We start from the raw sequence: 17,275 nt of genomic DNA, 5'->3' as shown, positions 1-17,275 counted from the left end.
AGAACACACATCTACCCAAGAGTGATGGCAGCATCTAGAAGTTGGTCCAGCCACACACAGTGGTCCCACTCTTGCTAGGTCTCCAGTGAGTGGCAGGAAGACCTCACAGGGCAACACAGCCATTGTGCGCATGAGAAGTCAGTAGTCACTGGGCCCCAGAGATGCAGATCTCAGGAGGCCTGAGAGAGGAACCAGGAATCCATCACAAGGTGCTCATCAGAGGCCAGGGCAAGCCCTGACCACCCAGAAGCTCTTTCTATAGAAGGAGAGACACCACATTTAAATGTAAGAAAGCAAGAAGCTAGTGAAGTGACAGGTGCATTGACCCTGGAGGCCAGCAGGCTCTTTCCTCCAGGAATTGTCACCTTAGAGAGAAATCCAGAGGCAGCCTCCCAGCTCCTGGGATCTTAGCCCTGAGAAGTGACTAAACCTGTCACTTCCTTCCTGTTTGCCCATATCACTGTTAATTCTAGTCACCTGGCCTCAATTTCCTTCATGTGCCTGGGTCTTCTGGGTCACCGTCTCTTTGTTAGTCTGTCATGTTTGGGGACTTGTGTGGAGGATAAGCATCAAGACGGAGCTGTAGAATGATCATGAGCATGCCACAGACACACCAGAGATATGCTGGAGTGTAACCTTGAATCATGCATTTTTTTTCTAGAACATAACATTTGCCTCATTGAGCGAACCCATGGTTCACTCTGCCCTGTGTCAGGAGAAATTCAGTGCCCCTAATGCTCAACATATATATAAGGCCAAGTGGTGACATTGCCCTCAACACTGTCCTGTTGGTGGTGGGCTGTAGTTCTGATCTGTTCTGGGATTTGTGGGCCCACTGAGCTCAGATCAAGGTGGGAGGTACTTATCAGTCAGCCACAGTGTGTGCAGCGAGTGGCTTTTGTATGTACAGTAACCTGTTGCAGCGCATCATAGGTGGCTCGAGGATGTGCAGTGGCCAGCTGCAGAGGGCAGTTGCAGTGCGTTCAGTGGGTGACGATAGTGTGTGCATTGGGCAGCTGGAGCGTGTGCAGGGTGTGGCCAGTGCAGCTTCCAGTAACACTTCCAAGGAGCGTGCAGCTCTGCCAGGGGCTGCAGGGTGGGATGTGGGGAGACCTCTCCTTAAAGGCATGGAAAGAGTACAGATAACAGGTGGGAGCAGGGAGAGGACTGGACCTGTGTGAGGGCAAGACATGCGCACTGATGAAGAAAGCCACTCTTGCCATGCTGTGTAGCCGCAAACCTGGCCTAGCTCAGAATCCCCTTCATATAAGTACCACGAGTTAACTGACTGCACCACTGGATTTACTGTCCCAGAACCTTGGCCACATCTGGGGCAAAGCCTTTGGTGCCACCAGTGACGTTGTAAAGGTGATGGTGGATAGTCCCAGGCAGTTCCAATTGGTCCTTGGTCAGCAGCCATAGGCGACAGAATTGAAAATGGAGGGAGGTCTTATATGACTGAACTTGGCATATGGTACCCACACTGTGACTAGTCCTTTTGGCCATGCCATGTAGTAGGCTGAGAATGCTTTCCAGAGAATGTTCTGGAGCTGGCACAGATGCAGTCTCCTCCCAGAACAGCCCAGTCATAAAAGAACTGGTCTCACCTTGTTCCAGTGGGCTAGCGATGAAGCCTAGATGCTGGGTTCCCAAAGCCCAGCTAAAAGTGCAGGTGGTTCCCAGGAGCCACCTGCATAGCGGAAGTGCCTCATGCATGGAGATCATTTCTCAGCCAACCTGTGTTACTCTTTAATGATGCCTTTAAATGATACCCTCCCTACCCCTGTCCTATGCCGGCTTCCATGTGTCCCTCTTGAGGATTCCCAGAACTGCCTGCCAGTTTTACACCCACATGGGAGAACACTGTTTTCTTAGAACATCCTCCTGGCAGTCTCCCCGCTGGCATTGATGGCTGCAGCAGCCCACAAGCTCCGTGTCTCCTGGACAAGTCCATGGTGTTCACAGATGCACGTGGCTCCTGAGTACTCATCCAGCTCCAAGCCAATTGGTTGCGAGGCTCTCTCTAGACACAACATGCCAGCACAGCCATGGTGGGCTCTCGCCCCACCCTGTGCTAAGCACCCAGTCCCAGAGGCCATGGAACTGGACGCTGACTAGAAAGCAAACTTTCTGGGACAGGCTCTTACCCGTGAGATCTCAGGTCAGTGAGGGTGGTGACTGGGCGCTGATGGGATGTGGAAGGTCATTCCTACACTTGCACAGTTCAGTGTCCAGGGAGAGCGAGCCTCCATCCCCTCAGATGAGCATGTGGACAGGCAGTGTGAGGGCACCACTGTTAGGAGTTCAGGAATTTGGTTCCCTAGGAATGGATGAGCAAAAAGAAAATGTGTGTTCCCTGGCTCCCAGGGGAAGCTGGGGAAATGACAGAGGCATTGTGCAGAAGCGGTCTCCCCTTCTGGTGACCCCTTCGGCTTAAACCAGGCACCTCTTTCCAGTTGGCTAAAGGATTTGGAGTTAGTTGCGAGTTCAGTTACCTGGGGCGGGGTGGGGGAGGGGCACAGAAGGTGCTGGGGTGAGGTGCCACCCTGACAGGGGGCTGAGTGTGTGCAGTTCTAGCTCCACTGTCCTCACAGGCACGCTGCTGGGCCCTGCCTGGGCAGCATTAATCTTTCATGATCTCCAGGCTAACTGTTAGCTCGGATTTGCTGTACAGATTAATTTTAGCATCAGAAGAGCTGGCTTCTCTTTAGTACATCTCCATTGTTTAAAACAATTCTATAGGGTGGCTGTGAAAGGTGCCTTCAGTGAGATTTCTGTAGAAGAGTCATTTTTCTTTCCTCTTAAATGTCAGAGGTTTTCTAAAGGCTCTTTCCAGGGGCCAGGGAACCTGAACCTGTTTTACACGAGAGGCAGTGCCTGTGTGATCCACCTGAGGTACTGACGTGGTGATGGGAAAAGATTCTGCTCACCTCACGCCATCTCTGAGACTTGGCCTCAGCCCGGGAGCCCTAGTCTGGTTGCTCCCACCAGGCTCCCCCATGCCTTTGCTTTGGTTCTCCAAGCATATTCTGGGTGCCCATCCCAGGTGGCTTTTGCCTCTGACCTTTCAGGTTCATCTCTGAGGCCCAATTCACAAAGAAATCCCAGAGCTAGTTTGGGATGCGAGTCTCTTTTTCCATCAGTCATGGGAGGTCATGGGAAGCCAGCCTGGATGCAGGGGGATGAACTCTGAACTCCCCTTGAGGTTCCTTCCTGAAATGTTGAGCTTTGTGCTATATGTGTCTTCAGCAGGGTGAACTGGAGGCAGAGGACGTGCTGTCCCTGGGGATGGCCAACAGCAGCCCCCGGTCAAGCTCCGAGGAGTGATTCAGCTGTGGCTAATAAGTAGTTCTGACCCCTGCCTGGCCATTGTCTCTGTCTCTCTCTACAGAGCTGGTGTCACTGACCACCCTGAGGGCGGCGACTGCAGCTGCTCATCTTCACCTCAGTGGAGAAGGGATTTGTTGGCTTCACTGTCCGCGCTGTGCGGGCACGTGTCTGTGCATACGTGGTCCTTGCTCACAGTGGCTGTCCCATGCACTGCCTGATGATCAGCCTCTCAGTTCTTCTCATCACGGGGTCCTGGACAGCAAATCTGCTGCTTGCCATGTGTAGCCACTGTGATACGAAATTCAGATCTGCCCTGATGAGCAGGTGGCATCTTCTCTTAGAGTGCTCTGGGAGCAGAGTGGTATGAAGTGTGCAGACGCCTTGCCTGCTGCCGGCACAGAAGTGTGCCTACATGCTAAGGCCCGGCTCTTAGCTCTGGCAGACTGCCCCTTCCTGCATGCACACTAGTGCATTGAAGTCAGACAGTTCTTTTGAGTTCTGATTTGGGGGACAAGGTGGTGGTTGTCCCGCTACATCGTTGGAGGGGCTCATTTCTGGAACCTGCTTTTCCAAGAACTCCCTCCCTTGGAAGGACAAATGAGGATATGTGAAAGGTGACTCCCAGATTTGGAAACCAGCACCAGCAGGGAGCAGAGAACACTAAGGGCTAGTTTCTAGGCCGAGGCAGGCTGATTGATGGCTTCAGAAAGGCTGTGGAGCAAAGTGAAGGCAGCAAGGGACTGATTCAGCCTCTTAGGGAGAGACATCGCTGAGACAAAACAAAACGACAGGCCCACCTGCTTAGTGAGGGATCAGGGTGGGCACATCCGCTCTTTTGTCTGGGAGGGAGGGGGAGGAGAGAGGGAGGTGATGTGTGTGATGTGAGAACGAGACCCTGGTAGGTGGGATAATGAGGCAGCAGCAGGATAGAACAAGCCAAGGATTCAGAGTTTCCGAATGGGCAGATATCGAAGGGAGCTTAGGTGTTCATCTTCTGAGGCTACAGAGAAGGGCTGTAGACAGTAAAGGTAGAGCTACATTTGCAGCCTGGGGAGAGTCAGATTGGTGTCCAGTTGTCTCCCAGTGCCCTCAGATGTGCAGGGCTTCGGGGTGTATGTTTGTGTGTGAACATCAGTAACCATTCCCAGCTTTGAGGAGTGTTTTCCCACCACTGGGTGGTCACTGAAATCCTGGGTTGTTTTTCTTATGGGTGGGTCAGTTGAACTCTTTCCTCCCATTGAATGATGTCTGCATGGGGCTGTGCTATAGTCATGGAATACGAATTGTCGGGCACACCTGACAGTGCCGAGGATGACTCTCAAAACATGCTGCACTGGGGCCTGTGAGTGAGGAGGAGGAGGAGGAGGAGGAGGAGGAGGAGGAGGAGGAGGAGGAGGAGGAGGAGGACTGAGGCATTCAGAACCAGTGGCTGTTGACAGCATTTTCTTCTTATGTATACAGTGAAGACTGGGGAAGAAGGGTGCAGCCTCAAGGTCAGGAAGCTGGTCTTTCTGGTTCCCGAGCGTGTGTTTGGTGAGACAGAGTTAACCAGAGATACTGGTCCATGCACCAGGGCCTTGCATGATGGTGACTGGGTTCCCTAGTGTTTTATGTCTAAGGAATTCTTGGGTATGGCCAGAACATATGATACATTATGTATCCGGTCCACTTGTGTGGCACTAGCCACCAATGTCCTGTAAGTCTGCCTCTGTGAGAGACCTGATCCCAGACTAACTAATCACAGATTGATGCCCAGATGTGTGAAGGGCACATCAGCAAGTTACAGTGCTTTTCACTGGGTTCTAGAGGAACTCACTAGAGCACTGGACACCCCCTCCTAGAAGAAGAGCACTCAGGTCATACTAACTCCCCCTAATTTCATATGATTCCCTGTACTCTGCCCAAGGTTTGGCTACGAGTCTCAGCATCTGCTCTGATACACTGCTAGGTAGAGTCTTTCAGAGGCCCTCTGTGGTAGGCTCCTGTCCTGTTACTTGTTTTCTCCTACTTCCAAGTACATCTTATTTGTCTTTCTAAGTGAGGATTGATCACTTACCCTGGGTCCTCCTTCTTGCTTAGCTTCTTTAGGTGTACAGATTTTAGTATGTTTATCCTATCTTTTAGGTCTAGTATCCACTCATAAGTGAGTATATACCTTGTGTGTCTTTCTGCTTCTGGGATACCTCACTCAGGATGATCTTGAGAGGACAGGAGCTCCACAAGGACCAAATATATCTGGGCACAAAGGTCTTTACTGAGACTGATTCTCCAACCAAGAACCATGCATGGAGATAACCTAGAACACCTGCTCAGTGTAGCCCATGGCAGCTTAGTATCCAAGTGGGTTCCCTAGTAAAGGGAACAGGGACTGTCTCTGACATGAACTCAGTGGCTGGCTGATTGACCTCCCCCCATCCCTGAGGGAGGAGCAGCCTTGCTAGGCCACAGAGGAGGACATTGCAGCCAGTCCTAAAGAGACCTGATAAGCTAGGGTCAGATTCCATCAGTGGACTTAGAGAGGATCAGGGAGGAGATGAAGAAGGGAGGGTGGGATTGGGAGGGAATGAGGGAAGGGCTACAGCTGGGATACAAAGTAAATAAACTGTAATTAATATAAAAAAATAAAAATAAACTAAAATAAAAAGAAGGGTACTCAGTTGAGGCAGCATTTGTAGAACTGTTCTAATTGATGAGAAAATTGTAATGCCTGATTCTCCCTTGGCTCTTGTTTCTCTGGCTGTGTAGGTTTGTGCTGTTTATCCTGCTCCTTGGCTGGCACTGAGGCTCCCCCTCCCATTTCGGGAGTCTCCAGGATTAACCTGGTATTCTTGATCCATCATCCCCATTTGGGCACCTTGCTTCTTTCCATGTCTGTAGAGAGGCCAGGTGACTCAGTGGGGATGACATGTGTGAGAAGTGTTTCCTGGGAGGCGCTGGCATGCCTGAATAGTGTTCACTGGCTGCAGGATCCCTTTCTAGGAAGAAGATGAAAAACTATACAGTCCAAGAAGAGGGAGAGTGTGGAATGGCTACAGCAGCAGCCAGGGGAAATGCACAACCTGGAGGGCAAGGCTCCTGATGCTTCCATGTGGAGGCGAAGGGGGCTGTGTAGTGGTGAAGGGGCCAGGGTGGGGTCGCCTACAGCAGATGGGCGGGCCTCTTTGACTCTGCTGACTGAGTTTCGAAGGAAAGAAGCTAGGAGCCTTCTAAGGAGCCTGCTGCATCCTAACAGACCAGTTCTGGATAAGGCGAATTCTAGTAATTGCTGGGTATGGAGAGAAAGACTCAGGAATTCTCTTCTTTCCCCCAGATTGCCACACATGAGTGGCAGCTCTGATCTCACTGCTGTCATTGAGTTTCCTCCCCCAAAACCGTCCCTTCTTGGCAACTGTCACATCCTAAGGATGGCCTATCACCCTCTCCTGTGTGCCCCTTTATCTAGAGGTGTTCTTCTCCTTTTCCATGGTCTTCTTAAAATATACTCTCACATATAAGCAGGGCATCAGAGGCTGTGCAGTGATATCAACTGGATGTCTTAGTCACTGTTCTGTTGCTGAAGAGACACCATAACCACAGCTACTCTTACGCAGAAAGCATTCAGTTGCGGCTGGCTTACATTCGGAGGTTTAGTCCCTTATCAGCATGGCAGGAAGCATGGTGGCAGGCAGGCAGACATGGTGCCAGAGGAGCTGAGAGTTCTACATCCAGATCCACAGGCAGCAAGGAGAAAGACACTCGGCCTGGCTTGAGCATTTGAAATCCCAGAGCCCGCTCCTAGTAACACTCTTTCTCCAACAATGCCCCATCTCCCAATCCCTTTCAGGTAGAACCACTCTCTAATAACCAAGCATCCAAGTATATGAGCCTCTGAGGGCCATTTCTATTCAAGCCACCACAGCGGATGAAGGGACACTTCTCTAAGTGAGAAGGAGGAAGGCCCTCACTCCACGCGATGCTTTGATCTCTTCTAGGGACAGGTCTTTTTTACTGGGACACAGGAGCATCCGGGACCAGGAGGAGGGGATACCTTTCCTCATGCAAGACGGCATTCATCTGGGAGACAGGAACTGTGCTTAGGCCTGTACTAGAGGTTCTAGTTGTCACGTGCGCTTGTAGCCTCCCCCATCGGGACACACATCCGCAGTTGGAGAGGGTGGAAACGGAACAGAACTGTGAGTTTTCATGCAGCCAGCAGTTCCCTGCTCACTGTGCATTCTTCACACCAAGTGCTGTGGGGAGCGGAGGCAGGCCCCCTGCCACACTCGGCTTTATGCAGCTGGCCTCCGGCGGGAAGTATGTTAGCCACAAGGCTTGAAATGAGCTTAAAATGCACATGGTCTAGTTAAAAAATAAATAAATAAATAAATAAAATATGGGAAAGCCATGGCAGTGATTTTCTGGGTAACTGTTATTTTAAAAGTTAGAAATACAATAAAAGAAAATCATATCGCCCTGTGAAGAAGTGGTCTGAAGGTTGAATTTTTGAGCTGTATCAGTTGCTTCAAGGGTAGCAACCCCTAGAAATGTGCTAGAATGTCCCATAAAGCTCATCGCCCTGAGCACCCCCACATCCCCACCCCACTGCTGTCACTGTCTTCCGAGGAGACATTCTGAGATATGAATCCCAGTTAGCCAGAAGACTTTGCCCAGTGCTGTGTGTGCTGCCGTGAGGCTGAGTTCTGGGTAAGATCCAAGAATACCTACACAAATCTCAGCGGGGATTTGCACTCCTGTCCCTACGCTGTCATTCTGAGAAAGAAGAACAGTTTGGAAGCTTCCAAAAGAAAGTGCTAGTAGGTTGGTTCTCTCTTTTAAGTGCCGTGGCTTTTTGCCAAAGCTCCTGTTCAGCAGTGCTGGCTTTCAGCAATGCTGGCTGGGCTCAGGCGTCGTGCTTTCCAGGAGCGGGTACGCCAGAGGTGTAGTGATGTGAACACAGTGATAGCGGAGCAAAGCACAGAAGAACTGTCATTGTGACTGGGAGCACTCTCTTAGCTGGGTTAGCCCTGAGGTTTTTTCCTGCTCTGCACCAACAGCTTGCCACTCAAGGACCACATCAAGGCTGGCCATTCCTTTTAAATTAATCACTAACCACTTTTCTTGCTTTGTATAAGGCCAAATCAAGAGAGTCACCCCTGATGGAAGTCCCCCTTTAGATTTCTTTCCTTTTTTTTTTTTTCTTTTCTTGTAGCCTTAGCTTTGTTGCTTTGTAGACCCGGCTGGTCTCAAATTCACAGAGATCCACCTGCCTCTACCTCCCTGAGTGCTGGGATTATAGGCGCGTGCCCAGCTCTCTATCTTCATTTCTGACTTTGTTAATTTGGATATTGTCTCTCTGCCTTTGTTGATTTTCTCAAATTTCTTTCTCAAAGAACCAGCTCTCCGTTTTGGTTTCCTTGATTCTTTGTATTGTTCTCTTTGTTTATTATCTTATTCTTTTTTTTCTTTCTTTTTGGTTTTTCCAGACAGGGTTTCTCTGTGTAGCCTTAGCTGTCCTGGAAGTCACTCAGTAGACCATGCTTGACTTGAACTCAGAACTCAGAACTCTGCCTGCCTCTGCCTCCCAAATGCTGGGATCAATCACTTAGTTTCTAATTTATTGATTGCAGCCCTGAGTTTGATTATTCCCTGCTGTCTATTCCTCTTGAGTATACTTGCTCCCCCCCCCTTTTTTTTCTAGAGCTTTCAGGTATGCTGTTAGGTCGCTAGTATGAGATCTTTCCAATTTCTTTATGAAGGCACTGAGTGCTGTGAACTTTCCTTTTAGCGCTGCTTTCATTGTATCCCACAAATTTGCTTATGTTGTGCCTTCAATTATATTGAATTCTAAAAATTCTTTAATTTCTTTCTTTATTTCTTCCCTGACCCAGTGGTCATTGAGTAGAGAGTTATTCCATGACTGTGTAGGCTTTCTGTTGTCTGTGATTATTGAAGTCCAGCTTTAATCCATGATGATCTGATAAGATCCAAGAGGTGATTTCTGTTTATTTCTGTCGGTTTATTTCTTGCTTTGTGACCGGCTATATGGCCAATTTTGGAGAAGGTTCTGCGAGGTGCTGAGAAGAAAGTATATCCTTTTGAGTTTAGGTGAAAAGTTCTATAGATATCCGTTAGGTCCATTTGACATAGTAAAAATAGCCATCTTACCAAAAGTAATCTACAGATTCAATGCAGTTCCCATCAAAATACCAACACAATTGTTTGCAGGCCTTGACAAAAATTCTCAACTTCATATGGAAAAACAAAAACCCCAGATTAGCTAAAAATAATCCTGTACAATAAAAGAACTCCTGGAGGTATCACCATCCCTGATTTCAAGCTCTACTACAAGTAATGGTATTGGCATAAAAACAAGCAAGTTGATCAACTGAATCAAATTGAAGATCCGGAAATAAAGCCTCACACCTACACTCACTTGATTTTTGGCAAAGAGGCCAAAACCACACAGTGGAAAAACAGACAGCATCTTTAACAAATGGTGCTGGTCTAACTGGATGTCTGCATGTAGAAGAACACAAATAGATCCATATTTATCACCCTGCCCCAAACTCAAATCCAATTGGATCAAAGACCTAAACATAAAACCAGCAGCATTAAATCTAATAGAAGAGGAAGTGAGGAAGAGCCTTGAACTCATTGGCACAGGAGACAACTTCCTGAATCGAACACCGACAGCACAGGCTCTAAGATCAACAATCAATAAATGTTACCTTATGAAACTGAAAAGCTTCTGTAAGGTAAAGGATACCATCAATAAAACAAAATGACAGCCTACAGAATGGGGAAAGATCTTCACCAACCCTATAGCTGACAGAAGGCTAATATCCAAAATATATAAAGAACTCAAGAAATTCACACCAACAAACCAAACACCCCAATTAAAAAAATGAAGTACAAAGCTAAACATATACTTCTCAACAGAGGAAGCTCTAATGGCCAAGAAGCACTGAAACAAATGTTCAGCCTCCTTAGTCTTCAAGGAAATGCAAATTAAAATGACTGAGATTCCATCTTACACCCATCAGAATGGCTAAAATCAAAAACTCAAGTGACATCACATGCTGGTGAGGATGTAGAAAAAGAGGAACACTCCTCCATTGCTGGTAGGAGTGTGAACTTGTACTGTGGAAATCAATCTGCTGATTCTCAGAAAATTGGGAATAGTGCTACCTCAAGACCCAGCTATACCACCCTTGGGTATATACCCAAAAGATGCTCCACCATAGCATGAGGACACTTGCTCAGCTATGCACAGCAGCTTTATTTGTAATAGCCAGAAACTGTAAACAACCTAGATGTCCCTCAACCAAAGAATAGAAATAAAGACACTGTGGCACATTTACATACTGAAATACTACTCAGCTATTAAAAACAAAGATATCATGTAATTTTCAGGCAAATGGATAGAACTAGAAAAGATCATCCTGAGTGAGGTAACACAGACCCAGAAAGACAGGCATGGTATGTTCTCACTTATGAGTGGATATTAGCCATAAAGGACAGGATAGCTATGCCATAATCCACAGATCCAAAGAAGCTAACTAACAAGGAGGACCCAAGGCAGGATTCTTGAATCTCACCCAGAGGGGAAAATAAAATAAGCATTGGATGTGGAAGGAGGGAGGGAACTGGGTAAGAGAGAGAATGGGGAGGAGTGCAGGGGTAAAGATTAGGAGTAGGGAGAGAAGGGGATAGAGGGCTGGATAAGAGAACGGAAATTGGAGATGGGGGACATTTCTGGGATATGCCAGAGACCTCGGATAGGCAAGGCCCCAGGAAGTCTATGGGAGCTACCTTAGCTGAGACTCCTAACTGGGGGATATGGAACCTGATGTGGACACCTCCTGTAACCAGGTAGGACTTCCGGTGGAGGAATAAGGACACCAACCTACTCTTAAAACCTTCAACCCCAAGTGTTTCCTGCCTACAAGGTGTACAGGGACAAAGATGGAACAAAGATTGAGGGAATGGCCAACCAAAGACTGGCCCAGCTTGAGATCCATCCCATCGGAGAGAACCACTCCCTGACACTATGCTTGTAGACAGGAGGCTAGCATAACTTTTCTAAGAGACTTTACCCAGCAGCTGGTTTAAACAGATGCAGAGACCCACAGCCAAACATTAGACAGAGCCCAGGGAGTCCCTATGGAAGAGTTGGGGGAACAAGTGAGGGAGCTGGAGGGGTCAAGGACTCAATAAGAAGACCTACAGAATCAACTAATGTGGGCCCATGGAGCCTCACAGAGACTGAACCACGAACCAAAGAGCATGCATGGACTGGTCCTAGGCCCCCAGCACATATGTAGCAGATGTACAGCGTGGTCTTCATGGGGATCCACAACTGGAGCAGGGGCTATCTCCGACTCTGATGTCTCCATTTAGATCCCATGTCCCTTACCGGGCTGCCTTGTCTGGCCTCAGTGGGAGAGGATGCACCTACTTCTGCAGGGACTTAATGTGCCAGGGAGAGTTGGTATCCATGGGGGACCTCTCACTTCTCTGAGGAGAAGGAGAGGGAAGAATAAGAGGAAGGTGGTGTGAGGGGGTAGACTGGGAGGAGAGGAGGGTGGGGGCTGCAATCAGAATGTAAAGTGTACATTTTTTTTCATCAATTACACTTTATTCATTCTGCATCCCCCCATAAGCCCATCTCTCCTCCCCTCCCAATCCCACCCTCCTGCTTGCATGCCACTCCCCAAGTCCACTGATAGGGGAGGTTCTCCTCTCCTTTCTGATCTTAGTCTATCAGTTCACATCAAAAGTGGCTGCATTGTCCTCTACTATGGCCTGGTAAGGCTGCTCCCCCCCAGGGGGAGGTGATCAAAGAGCAGGCCAATCAGATTATGTCAGAGGCAGCCCCTCTTCACATTACTATGTAACCCAATTGGACTCTGAACTGCCCTGGGCTACATCTGTGCAGGGGTTCTGGGTTATCTCCATGAATAGTCCTTGGTTGGAGTATGAGTCTCTGGGAAGTTCCCTGTGTTCAAATTTTCTTGTTCTGTTGCTCTCCTTGTGGAGACCCTGTCCTCTCCAGCTCTGACTATTTCCCAGTTCTTACCTAAAATTCCATTCACTCTGCCCAACAGTTGCCCATCAGGCTCAGCATCTGCTTTGATAGTCTGAAGGGCAGAGGCTTTCAAAGGCCCTCTGTGGTAGGTTCCTAGGTTGTTTTCTGTTTTCTTCTTCTTCTGATGTCCATCCTCTTTGCCTTTCCGGATGGGGATTGGACATTTTTGTTAGGGTCCTCTCTCTTGCTTAGTTTCTTTAGATGCACAGGTTTTAGTGGGTTTGTCCTATGTTGTATGTCTATATGAGTGAGTATATACCATGTGTGTCTTTTTGCTTCTGGGACAACTCACTCAGGATGATCCTTTCCAGATCCCACCATTTACCTGCAAATTTCATGATTTCCTTATTTTTCGTTGCTGAGTAATATTCCATTGTGTAGATGTACCACAATTTCTGCATCCATTCTTCAGTTGAGGGGCATCTGGGTTGTTTCCAGCTTCTGGCTATTACAAATAAAGCTGCTACAAACATGGTTGAGCAAATGTCCTTTTTGTGTACTTGAGCCTCTTTTGGATATATGCCCAGTAGTGGTATGGCTGGATCTTGAGGAAGCGCTATTCCTAGTTGTCTGAGAAAGCGCCAGAATTATTTCCAGAGTGGTTATACAAGTTTACATTCCCACCAGCAGTGGAGAAGGGTTCCCCTTTCTCCACAACCTCTCCAGCATGTGTTGAGTTTTTGATCTTGGCCATTCTCATGGGTGTAAGGTGAAATCTCAGGGTTGTTTTGATTTGCATTTCCCTAATGGCTAGTGAGGTTGAGCATTTCTTTAAGTGCTTCTCTGCCATTCGGTATTCCTCTACAGAGAATTCTCTGTTTAGCTCTGTTCCCCATTTTTTAAGTGGATTACTTGGTTTGCTGCTTTTCAGCTTCTTTAGTTCTTTATATATACTGGATATGAGTCCTCTGTCAGATAAAGGGTTGGTGAAGATTCTTTCCCAATCTGTAGGCGGTCGCTTTGTTTTGATGACGGTGTCCTTTGCTTTACAGAAGCTTTTCAGTTTCATGAGGTCCCATTTATTGATTGTTGCTCTTAGAGCCTGTGCTGTTGGTGTTCTGTTCAGGAAGTTTTCCCCTGTACCAATGAGTTCTAGGGTATTTCCCACTTTTTTTTCAAGCCGATTTAATGTGTCTGGTTTTATGTTGAGGTCTTTGATCCACTTGGACTTCAGTTTTGTGCAGGGTGACAAGTATGGATCTATTTTCATTTTTCTACATGTAGACATCCAGTTAGACCAGCACCATTTGTTGAAGATGCTATCTTTTTTCCATTGTATGGTTTTGGCGTCTTTGTCAAAGATCAGGTGTCCATAAGTGTGTGGGTTTATTTCTGGGTCCTCTGTTTGGTTCCATTGATCCACCATTCTGTTTAAGAGGCCAACCCCAAAAGTATTCACTAGTAAGTGACCAAGAAGCTTCATACCTCCACAGCGTAAATGCAGCCCCTCATAGAGGTTTAATGTCGGCAGTTATTTTAATGTCTGTTCGTGTGCTATGTCAGTGAAGCCATCGAGAATCTGTACTGCTGGTAGAGCCCTGGGTACCAGATGATAGCTGACAACGGTGCAGGGAACACTGTGAGGCCTCTGCTCAGACTACCCGGCTACAGGTCACGGTTATGGGAGTTTCTGTTGCTGTATGCCTCCATAACCAGACCTGGTTTTCTTTGGGTTCAGGAAATGATAGAATTCTCACTTGACAGTTCAGATCAGATTCCTCACTGGATGTGTTTCAGTCTACTTCATCTGGTGTGAATAATTGACTTTTTGCCATCCCATGACCAGAGGTGTACCGTCACCAAAGTCTCATGTGCAGTGGACAGGGTGTGTGAGCTCAGTGTGGCACATGTAATCTGGATGCACAGGACTGAAACACTTTGCTGAACCTCAAGCAAGGATGACTTTTTGCAACTGTTCCAATGTAATTTCTTCAAATGTAAAAATACATGTATTCAAGAAATAATGGCTTCAGGGTTATAGACAGTTCTCAACTCTTCTTGCACTACGAGTAGGGAAGGTGTCTCTAGGATGATGATGATGTCATGGGCATACCTACTCTGTAGGCTGTTCTACAGGGGCCAACACGGCGGTGTGACACATTTGTCTTAAACCATCCCACAAAATAAATGTCCCTTGATTTCTGTGCAGGTGCTTATAGAGTAGATGCCGTGTAGACATTTCGCTGGGTAGACAGTGACACTTCGGAGAATATACAGTTGGTGCGATACGCGTCTTGTCCTGTGGAGGATCCTCCAGACACTGAGATGGATGATACGAGCCCTCGTGTCTTCTGGGAGGGTTGGCCAGGCCAGCCTGCTTCTTCCGAAGCATGTCACAGGGTGCAGGGTAAAAAGGAGCTCCGGAATGGAATCCACCATCAGAGAGAGGGCTGTAGCTGGCCTTGCTGTAGGTCTCTGGGTTCTTGGTGCTCAGTATGCCTGGGGGAGTGAAAACGTTATCTCAGGAGTAAACTGTGTTGTGAGGCTTAAAGGGAAGCAGCTGGGGGATGCAGCTCCAGTCTGTCACCTCTCTTGACAGCCTTCATCTGCACTCGTCACTGAAAGCCTGTAATTTTTGGTTTGTGCAGGCTTTGGTAAATATCTTTGTTCTGCTCGAGTCTTCCTTTTATGCTAGGTTCCCAGCTCTGACAGCTCGACAGACCAAGCAAGGATAGACAATAGCACGCAGTTGGAGAGGGAGAGTACTAGAAAGCTTGGAGCTAAATCCATTTCTTTTAGTAAAATATTTCATAATTTTTTTAAAATGTGAAATGGCTTTGTTGACTACAATAAAAAGGAAAGAAAGAAGAGGCAGAGGGGGGAGGGAGTGAAGGAAAGAGGGAGAAAGGAAGAGAAGAGGGAGGGAGAAAGTTGTTTAGTGTATTCCTTTTTGAGAGGCCTTTGTTCAAAAGTTTTCATCAGTTTCAGAAATGGGTAAACCATGCCCTCCTGCAATCATTTAAATGGAATCCTGAAGGCTGTGGCTGGTTTGGTCTGGGTTCTGTTGCGAGCATCACTGGGATAGTGAAAGCAGAATACAATAGAGGCAGCAGGTTCACATCCATTTTGACACTTTCTTCTCTACAAGGATCCAAAAGAAGGTCAACTAGCAGGAAGCTGAGGACATAGCTGAGGCCAGAGATGGAAGGCAGAGTCCTTTCCCTGCCTGTCACTCATGACAGTGGATATGCTAGATAAGATACGAAATTACTTTAAAAAAGGTGTCTTTGAAGGTACCAGTGAGTTGGGAAGTCAGCAGGGGATGGTTCTCTAGGTCTTCCCCATCACTAGTTAACAACTATTAACTTGCATTAGCTTTTCATAAGGATGGGAAAAGGAAAGGCAGGATATTGAAACTCTTTATAGAGTAACTGGACAGAGACACAGCAGCTAGTCTGGGGACCAATTCTTAGTTTTCTTTTTTAATTAAAAAATATTAAAATTAGCATAAGGAGTGTTACATATCCCTGTGCATTTTGGAGCAAAGTGTGTTTTTTGTTTTCCTATTCTTTATCTCCATCATCACTCTGCGACATGGACCTCCTGTAACTTCCCCTTCAGTCTCTCTTCCTCTTCTTATGTCCTATGTGTCATTTTTGCTCACCCCTCATCCATCAACTATTTTTATCCTCCTTTGGTTTCCTTCCTATCTAACATACATCACATTAAAATTAAAATATAATTATATCTTTCCTTTCCCCTTTCCTTTTCTCCCCTCACCCCTTCCATGTACACCTACCTCACTCCCTCTCAAATTCATGACCTCTGTGTTTAAGTGTTATCATTATGCATGTATAAATGCACAAGTATACACATCCAACCTTCTGAGTCTCCTTAGTGGTCTCAGGGCTGACCATTTGGAATTAGATGATCAATTAGGGAACTCACCCCTGAGGACAGCTATTTCTCCCTCTCTCTCAATACTCCTTAGTTGCCTGTAGTGTTTTTATCTAGGGCTGGGGCCCTGTGAGATTTCCCCCTCCACAATTGTGTCATTGTTCATGTCCTTTTTAGGCAGCCTTGTTGCTGAGGTACCACGAGTACCTTCACTGTCCTTTCTGTTTTATACTTGTGTATGTGTATATGTATGTATACACACATGCACGCATGTATACATTGTAGGCTAAATCTGCATATGAGAGAGAGCATGTGGTTTATACAACAAACCTGTAGCCAACGATTTACTAAGTGGAGAAAAAACATTTTCTCTAAAGTTGGGAATGAGACACGATGTCCACTCTGACCCTTTTTATTCAATGTAGTCCTCAAAACCTTAGCTGGAGCAACAAGACAAGAGAAAGGCATAAAAGAGATAAAAACAAGAAGGGAAGAAGTCTAATTATCCCTGTTCATGGCCCTACTCTTGGTAGCTATTGTCATGGCTGTCCTTCCTGCTTCCTGCTCTCTGAGAACGTTCTGGAACCCTGGCAGCGGTTCAGTAGGATTTCTTAAAGTTCATTGTCATCTCTTCCAAACAGAGGTGACCCTGGGCTCTGGTTTCTCTCTCGCAAGTCATGAGGTGATGAGATCCTTGTAAGTGGAGCTGGCATCTGCCCTTTAAACTGGCTTCTTTCCCCAAACATCTAGTTATTTTTAAGAGTCCTATTCTCAGGCCCTGTGCCAGAAACCTGCATTTAGTGTGATCCATGGCCCTGATTTAGGAGTGGATGTCTTATTCCTGGGGGAACTGCATTGAGACCCCTGTAGAGTTTTGGATAAAATGACCAGACTCACAAAGAGAGAAAGCAGCAATTTCAACATGAGACAGGGAGCCAGGCATGGTGGTATACACCTGTGGTCCCAGGCCGCCTACTTCCCTGAATTATACATCTACAATGTAATGTAAATGGCTGTTGCCACTGTGATGTCATTCACAAG

The 17,275-nt window shown here is 47.1% G+C and overlaps 1 protein-coding gene across 3 annotated transcripts in view; it reads left to right on the top strand.

The window, feature by feature from the left end:
- Rps6ka2 (ribosomal protein S6 kinase A2) overlaps window positions 1–17,275 on the top strand; it is a 277,507-nt gene that overhangs the window by 172,644 nt on the left and 87,588 nt on the right. The gene's annotated exons all lie outside the window — the stretch shown is intronic.

The sequence above is a fragment of the Meriones unguiculatus genome, chromosome 20, assembly GCF_030254825.1.
Source record: "Meriones unguiculatus strain TT.TT164.6M chromosome 20, Bangor_MerUng_6.1, whole genome shotgun sequence".
Taxonomy (NCBI): Eukaryota; Metazoa; Chordata; class Mammalia; order Rodentia; family Muridae; genus Meriones; species Meriones unguiculatus.
Note: the sequence above shows the minus strand (reverse complement) of the source record. Positions and strands in the feature narration are given on the sequence as shown.